Source organism: Galeopterus variegatus, unplaced genomic scaffold (assembly GCF_000696425.1).
Source record: "Galeopterus variegatus unplaced genomic scaffold, G_variegatus-3.0.2 Scaffold1593, whole genome shotgun sequence".
NCBI classification, from domain to species: Eukaryota; Metazoa; Chordata; class Mammalia; order Dermoptera; family Cynocephalidae; genus Galeopterus; species Galeopterus variegatus.
In genome coordinates this window covers 69,302-78,826 of record NW_007727704.1, presented here as the reverse complement: position 1 = coordinate 78,826, position 9,525 = coordinate 69,302, and positions in this window count along the sequence as shown.

Genomic DNA, 9,525 nt, shown 5'->3' with positions numbered 1-9,525 from the left:
TGACCCAGGCTCTTAGTGTCAGGATCCCTAAGGAGAGCCCCAGCCAACCCTCCCATAGGGGTCAATGTTATGGCTGTGGGGAACGAGGTCATTTCAAAAGGGACTGTCCCAACTGGAAAAATAAAAATCTTCCCTCTAAGTCGTGCCCTAGGTGTGGTAAGGGGCTTCATTGGAAGCGTGAGTGCCGATCTAAACTAGAGGAGGGACAATCCCCAGCCCCATCACCCCAAGGGAATACAAAGCCAGCACCACCATGCCGGCGTCTGAGTGTCCTTTAACCGGCCGGTGGTGTGCTCACCTCTCTTCACGGCTCTCTTCCCCAGTCACCTTCCAAAGGGGACAGGAGGGAAAGAGGAATCCCGGGCCATTCACTCGCCCACCAGAAGGAACGAGGCTAGGGCTGTACGGGTGGGTCGGCCAGCGGTGGACCCGACAACAGTCACTTCAGCTTTCTCTTATTCTTCAATATTTTTTATTCATCCTTTTACTTTCAAACTATCTGTGACTTCATGTTTAAAGTACCACACAATGACACTGCATCTTGCTTATTATTTAGTTTGATAATCTCTATCCTTTAATTGTAGTGCTGAGGGCCGGCCCGTGGCTCACTCGGGAGAGTGTGGTGCTGATAACACCAAGGCCCCGGGTTTGGATCCCATATAGGGATGTCCGGTTTGCTCACGGGCTGAGCGTGGTGCTGACAACACCAAGTCAAGGGTTAAGATCCCCTTACCGGTCATCTTTTTTAAAAAAAAAAAAAAAAAAAAAAAAAGATAATTGTAGTGCTGAGTTTATTTAGATTTAATATTATTATTCATATAGTTGGATTTAGATTTACAATTTTCTTAGTACTTTGCTATTTGTTCTTTCCTGCATTCATTTGAGTTAATCAAATATTTTCTAGCATTTCATTTTTAATGGCTCTATTGGCTTTTCAGATACCACACCACTTCTTTTTTTTTTTTTTTTTTTGTTAGGTGGTTGCCTTAGGAATAGGGATTCCAACATGCATCCTTAAGTTATTACAGTCTACCTAGAGTTAACATCACTATTTCTAGTAAAGTGAAAGAGCCGTGCCACATTAGAGTTCTATTTATTAATCTCCATTTTTTACAATGTCACACATCTTATGTATCTGCAGTATATATGCAATATTATAATTTTTGCTTTAGCATATGCATTTTAAATCAATTAATAAAATTTTTAAAAATGACTTTTATTTATTTATTTTTCTGTGTGTGTGGCAGCTGGCTAGTATGGGGATCAGAAAACTTGACTTTGGTATTAGCAACATCATGCTCTCCCAAGTGAGCTAACTGGCTAGACCCAAAATTGTCTTCTGTATTTACCCTTACGCTTACCACTTCTGATACTTGTGATCTCTGTCTGCAGATCTTTCAATACCTTTCAGCATGATAAACTGTCTTAAGTATTTCCTGTAATTCCAGTCTTCTGTAGGCAAATCATTTTGATTTTTCAAATCTAAAAATGTTTTACTTTTGCCTGTAGTTTTTGTGGATATTCTTGTTGAATGTGGAATTTTAGGTTGACAGTTTTCCATCCTCATCCCCACAACATTGTCATTTCATTGTCTTCCATCGTCCAGTGATTCTGATGAGAAATCAGCTATTATTTATATCTTTCCTTTACTGTACATAATGTGTCATTTTCTTTGGCTTCATTCAACATTTTTATTTTCTAATTTTTGAGTATTTATCATGTTTCTTGGTGTAATCTTCTTTCTTTTTATCCTTCTTGGGGATCACTATTGATGGTCTTGAATCTGTAAGTTTATATTTTCTACCAAATTTGTGAACATTTCTATAATTACTTGTTCAACTGATTTTGTTCCATTATCTCTCTCCTCTATTTCTTGAACTCCAATTATATGGATGTTGTTGTGCTTGATTTTGTCCCACAAGTCACTGAGGCTTTGCTATGTTTTTAGTCATTTTTATTTTCTCAGTGTTCATTTTTGGTAGTTGCTATTATTACATCTTCAAGTTCATTTATCTCCATTTCTGTTGTCTCTAATCTTTTATTAGGCCAAATCAGTTAATTTTACCTTTTTTTTTTTTTTTTTTGTCTTTTTTCATGTCCGGCAATGGACCGCAACCCTCAGTGTCGCGCCCGTACCAGACAGGGACCGGCAACGGGATCGCAACCCTCAGTGTTGCTCCCATGCCTCGCTCAGCCAGTGAGCGGGAACCGGTCTGTATGTGGGATCCGAACTCTCAGTGGGAGTGCCACCGCGCTTCCCAAGCGGCACACTGTAGCAGTGCGCCACCGGGCCAGCCCTAATTTTACATTTTTGATATTACATTTTTAATTTTAATTCTAAAACTTATTTGATCCTTCTGTATAGTTTGTTTATGTGCTATAGATTCACTTGTTATGATCACACATTCATTAAAGTCCCTGAAAATATTTATAATAACCTCTTTAAAGTACTTTTTTGCTAATCCCAACACCTGGGTTATATGAGGGTCAGTTTACTGATTTGGGAGCACAGTTTTTGGCTGCTTTACATATCTATTATTATGACAATTATTATTATATACTGGACATTATGGATATTATCTTTGAGATTCTGGATTTTTGTATCCTCCTTTAAGGAGTGTTTTTTTTTTTTTCCTCTTTTACAAATAGGCAATTAATTTGTTATACAAAATTCCATCTGTAGCATACTGTGAAATTGCTTCCCATCATTTCCTTGAGCACCTACCTCCTTGAAGAAGAATAATCCATTATTTGACAACTCTATTAAAAACTTCTTTCTTTGTGTTTAGTCTTAATGTGCTGTCTCTGTCATTTCACCCATAAGTCACAGAGATGTCTGTTGCCTTTTTTAAATGACATCACTTCTTATATATAAAAACAGTAGTCATATTTCTCATCACTCATTTTTTTCAGAAAATGTATCTTTTAATTTGATCAGCTCTTTTCCACTTTCTTTATTAACAGTGGTTTATAGGAAAAGTTCTGAATATTGGTGAACCCCTGAAATTGTGTGCCATACTGAGGTTGTTTACATATGTGTTAAAATTTTTCTGAGAGAGGATTTCACAGCTTTCGTCAGATTCTCAAATTTCTTAGTATTGTTAAGTACACCATAGAATGTAGTTATTAAAATCTTCTCTTGCCTCTGTATTATTTGGGATACTATACATAGGGCTTCAAATCCTAGCTCTGCTGTGTGACCTTGGACAAATTCCTTAACCTCTCTGTGCTTTAGTTTCCTCACTTGTAAAATAAAAATAATATTATTACCTACTTATTGGGCTGTTGTGAGGATCAAATAAATTAATACATGTAAAAATAATTAACAGTGCCTGACATATAGTAGGTGTTTGATTTCATTTGGAACCATTCTAGTATATTAAGATAAGTGGATTGCTCATAATCTACTCAATATGAACATTTCTTCAATTGTTGAGAACAAGCAGATGATACATATTTTAAGGAGAAATCTGGGGTGATAACTAGAATGGGAGAGGGTTAGAGGGAGCAGATGGAGCAGGTGTGGAAAAGTCTCACTATAACTTGTGAAAATGCAAAGATCAGAACAGAGGTTGGCCTGCAGTGGGTGCCAAACTGGTTATATCAGAATCTTCTGTGGAGTGTTTAAAAACTTTTCATTTCTGAGTCTTATCTCACTCCTACTAAATTAGAATCACTGGCGGGGACCCCTGGGAATCTAATTTAACAAGTGTTCCTTCCATGCCCCACACCTCATGATTCTGAAACGTCCTGGTGGCACATGCCCATAAAGTATTGTTAAGGGAACAGTGGGCAGATGATTCTTAAGCACTGTACCATCATGAGAGCAGGTGACTTTATGTAAGGTGGTGATTGGCAGCTTGTTTTACTCATGGATAGATGGAGAATGAAAAAGGAAAAGTGACTTGACTGTATTCAATCAGATAAGAAATGAAAAGGTCAGGCTAAAAACTTTTGTCTACTGACTTCACAGCTGGTGCTTTCTCTGACACACAATTTTATCTAATGATTATTTCCGTTGGCTTGGAGACTGGGCCTCTATCATCTGCTTCAGAGGCTATTATGACAAATGATTCATCTTGATTTTGTGTTTTATGAGAATCATTATCATCTCAGTTTATCTCTCCCTAAAATTGGTACAGTCCTGACCTTCAAGAATTAGGAAGCTGTGAAGTTTAGTTAATGCTGCCTGAGTCCTCAGTTGCTTCAGATAAAAAGTTCTATGTTGATGCAAAGTATTAGTATTATTACAATTTGCCAATTGCCAGGCCCGGGTCACATCAGCCATTGCTTGGAAATCCACGCTGACCTTGGGCTCGCACCTACCTTATATTCCTTATACCTGAGCATCAAACCCATTTCAGATTACAGGGAGGATTTGCAGCTTCCTAATGCTCCTAGAGAAAGCTTGTTGAGAGGCAGTAGGATAAAGAGGAATGTGCTCCAGCTTCAGAGGCAAAAATAACTACTGGGAACTCTTCACCTCCTGTTGGTGTAATGGAGATAATGCCTAACTTTGCCAGGATACTTTAGGTGAGCAAATGAGGTAAAAGTATGCAAGCCACTTTATAGAACATCTGATACTTACTGCAGGCTGCCTGAATGATGGATTCCAGAGAAAGAAGCTGGCGTATAGATACCAGGAGACAGAATAATGATGAGAGAATGGCATTCTGGACATAACCATTCTGTAAAGATTACATAGCCACATTGAGGCAATCAAGAAAATAATGTTTAGCTAATATTTTCAGACAAAATAAAGGCAGATTGAGGTAGATGAACTTATTCTGTTTTCCTGTAGCAACTCTGATAGGCAACTTCGATTGTCTTCCTTTTACAGATGTGGTCATTGAAGTTCACAGGTAGACTTGAGGTCCCACAAGTCATCAAGCATAGAGTTGTGCTATAACCTGTGTTCTTTTCACTACAAGACAGCTGCCTCTCGACACCCACATAGTGGACAGAATGTGTGAACTTAATGGTCACATGTTTCTTTTTGTTTTTATTTGATACGTGGTTTTGAATTTGACAATCGTAAGAAATAAAACATGTCATTAGTCATTTTAATGTCTCAGTGTTAATTTTATTTTATTTTTCCTTTCACTCTCACAACAACTCTGCAAGGAAAATAGAAAGTACATTGTTTTCCCCACTTTATTGATATGAAACTGATGCCCAGAGAGCATTAAGACCAAGAGAATAACCAATTAACCTAATTTTACATAGAGATCAAGTGCTTTCTTGGGGTTTACACACATTTTACTTCCTTGTTACATTACTAATCATATCATAATCTTAAATCAGCCTTCCCTAAAGGTTGTATATTAGGCAGGACGTACATGTCAAAACAAGCTTCTTCTTTATCTCCCGAGCGTAAAAGCAGTCACCTTCCACCTAAACTGAAAGAGGGTCCTGCAGATAAACGCTTTTTCTCAACACGGTTACAGGGAGCTCCCAGGTGAGATATTTTGTGCTTGGGATATTTGGACCTCGATTCTCCTGTCCCCCTGCTGTGTCCCAGAACAGTAGTAACACACTATCTGCCAGGGTAAATAACAGCCTCCCCCGCTATGCCCCTTTAGTGGCAGAAATAGTTCAAGGGGTCCTCAGAGGTCTGTATCCTGCAGGGTAGTTATGGCTGAGTCCAAGACATGGCTAGTTTCACTGAAGTCCAGGATTTTATTATGCTTTTTTTTTTTTTTTTTTTGCCCATCCTGATTAACTTCACAGCTAATGACTCTCCAGACTTGGTGATATACGACGCTCTGCAGAGGATAAAAAAAAAAAAAAAAAAAAGCAACCAAGTAAAAAAAAGAAAAAAATTGAACTTTTACTAATTAAATAGAACATTGTCATGTGGTAAAAGGTTTTGCAAATGAACGTAACTCACACAGAATTATGTTAGCAGGAGAGTCCCATGAAAAAAACCTTCTAAAGACCAGGGAGCAATAAAAGAGAAACCTAAACAGAGAAAGAGGGAGATTAAAAAAAGAAAAGTAAGCAGGGAAAGAAGAGAATAACATTTGTATATTTAGAAAGAAAAAGAGAGGCACATGAAGGAAACAGACACAGCTTCAGCAAGAGACCAATGGGCAGAGATGTAGAAAAAGTAAGATGTATATTAAGGGCACATTAGGTTGTTTTAGTGACTGGACTCATAGAAGTATTTAATATTATTCTGTGGGCATTTTACATACTTATCTCATACAAAGGTGTCTGTTAGACTTCTGTTTATTCAACAGATTTATATATTGAGCACATTCTCTGTGTAAGGTACTATGGTAGAATCAGGAAAACACATGAAAAACTTTCTGAAATCTAATTAGAAAGATATTCATTAAACAAGAATAAAAATAAATACCAATTTTGATATTACAGTTACAGTGATGGATAGATCTATGGGTGTAGAAAGTCATGTTTAACAACTAAATTACATTAAAGTGCAAGGAAAAACAGAAATGTAAAATCTATTTTTCTCTTCCTAAAATTTTAAGGCTGGGAGAAGTGAAGGGGTTGACCAAACTCACACAGTAAAATGAATATAGAATTAACATCTATTACATATGTTTTAAACAAATTACATTTTTTTGTTTAGAAACTAAACAATTGTGGAATAGTTCAAGCATGTAGAAAAGTATAGAAAATCATACAATGGCCGTTCATGTTTCCATCACTCACTACCATATTTTGTACTATGAGCTGAATGTTTGTGTCCACCCAAAATTCATATGTTCAAATCCCGACCTCCAAGGTGATGATATTAGGAGGTGGAGCCTTTGGGAGGTGATTAGTTCATGTGGGTTTGCATAAATGGGATTAGTACCCTTATCCCCAGAAAGCTCCCTCACCCCTTTCACCATGTGTGGATACATCTAGAAAGTACCATCTATGGGGAAACAGGTCCTCACCAGATATTGAATCTGCTGGTGCCTTGATTTTGGACTCCCTAGCCTCCAGAGCTATGAGAAATAAACTTCTTCTGTTTATAAGCTACCCAGCCTCTGTAATTTTGTTATAGCAGCCTGAACAGACAAAGACATTTTCTAAGTCTAAAATTCAACCACTTAGAAAAAAGAAAAAGGTAAATTGAGAGCCTTCTATGACTCATACACCTTACTTACATTACCTTTTGATCTATTTGATGCAAATATCACACCCTTTTACAGGTGAAATAACTGAAATTCAGAAGGTACACCCCCCCCCCCCAGGGCTATTTGATCTCATGCTCTTTCAGAGATGGCACACTGCTCAAGCTCAAGAGTAAAAGGCAGTGAAAGAATAAAAAATTTTCAACAGTGACATTTGTTTTTTTTTTTTTTTTGTCTTTTTGTCTTTTTCCGTGTCCGGCAACGGATCGCAACCCTCAGTGTTGCCCCCATACCAGACTGGGGACCGGCAACAGGATTGCAACCCTCGGTGTTGCCCCCGCGCCTCGCTCAGCCAGTGAGCGGGAACCGGTCTGTATGTGGGATCCGAACCCTCGGGTGGGAGCGCTGCCGCGCTTCCCAAGCGGCGCACTTATCCAGTGCGCCACCGGGCCGGCCCTCAACAGTGACATTTGGAAATAGGACACGAGAATACTTTTGCTTTGTCTTCTGTCCTACTCTTTCTTTTCATTGGCTAGGCTATTCGGAGACTTATTTCTGCTCCTTAAGGATTATTCATATGTTCACTCCCACCTCATCTCAGGTCTAAGGAATGTTGGCAGGAAAAGTAGCACACCTGTTCCTCCTTTTCCATTTCTTTCCTTCCTGTTCACATCAGCATCTGAAACTGCCATACTTTGTTAACTGATGCCAATCTCTAACTCAAGGTGATATGCTGCCAACTCACAGGTGTTGCTATGGTGATCATGATGTCATAAGGTGACACTACATGTTTGGATGAGTGAATGATGAATTCTTTCTCATTTAAGATATTAACTTCATGAATATAGAATGCTAGATGTTAAGGTAAGAAGGAAACCAAGTTATACAGAAAACCAACATTAGTGCATATCTTTCTTCTTAGTAATCAAGTTGGACTCAATAACCTCCACTTGGTCTTTCCTTGCTGTAAGATTTTGCAATTATGGGAGAAGATAAATAATTACTTCTTGCTGAAACAAGTGGCCCCATTGGCCTAAGGATGCAAAGGTTATGATTTAAGTAGGATTCTGAGCTGAAGAGCAAGGTGGTCTTTTGGAAAATCATTGAGATGTGGGCTCACTTACACAGGTATCTGTCAGGTTTTCCTTTCTTCTAGCTTCGGTTCCATCACTTGTTAAGTAGGAATGAAAGCATCTATTCTCATGGAGCTACTACAAAGACTGAATGAGAAAAGATGTTCAAAGCACTTGGCACATAGTGGCTCTACATTAATGTTATTTTGGAAGCTTTAAATTCTTGTAAGTACATGTCATTTCACAGCATGAACTCAGACAAGTCATGATACTTCCTTTAGGCATAACTACTATTATTATGTATAAAAATGAGGGTTGGAGAAAACAAAGATAAACATACAGAAGCAGATAAAAAAAGAGAGAGAACTAAACAAATTCCTTGTAGGTCTAGCCTCCAGAATATAGAATCTAAAGCAAATTATACCAGGAAAAGAATACATAAGCATGTGTGTATTTTTCCTTTTAACTACGCAGGCAAATCCAATTATTGCCAAATATGACAACTGGTAAATGAAGCAAAATACTTAGACCTTCTTAGTGAGTATTGGAGAGTGTGATAATACCCAGAGGAGGTGGCCTGGAACCTCAAACTGACTAGAATGGCTGGCTGGACTGGCAATGTTGAATTTGAAGGGAGGGAAAAATTACAGGGAGAAGTATGAGAGGTATTCTCAACTTTCTGAAGGCATTTTATATCCTAAAGAAAGAAGACCTGATTGATTTAGACCCAGAAGTCAGGAAAAGGGCCACTGGATACAAGTTAAAGAGTATAGACTTTAGGTAGAAATTTCTTACAATCAGACTTTCTAGCTGGTGCATGTAAAACCTTCAGAGAGGCAAGTTCTCCACTGCTGGAAATGTCCTTTCCAAGGTTAAGAAACATGTTGCGGTTCCTAGAGGTAGGACAATTTGTTAAATAAAAATGCACACTTGCAGGAAGAGAGCTTAGAGAACAGTGGGCCAAAAACCTTCAAGACCAGTAGTCAGGTCTCTGATACTAGGGGGACATTTTTTTTTTTTAAAAGATGACCGGTAAGGGGATCTTAACCCTTGACTTGGTGCTGTCAGCACCACGCTCAGCCAGTGAGCTAACCGGCCATCCCTATATGGGATCCGAACCCGGGGCCTTGGTGTTATCAGCACCGCACTCTCCCGAGTAAGCCACGGGCCGGCCCCTTTATATATATATATATATATATATATAAAGGGGCCGGCCCGTGGCTTACTCGGGAGAGTGCGGTGCTGATAACACCAAGGCCCCGGGTTCGGATCCCATATAGGGATGGCCGGTTAGCTCACTGGCTGAGCGTGGTGCTGACAGCACCAAGTCAAGGGTTAAGATCCCCTTACCGGTCATCTTTTTT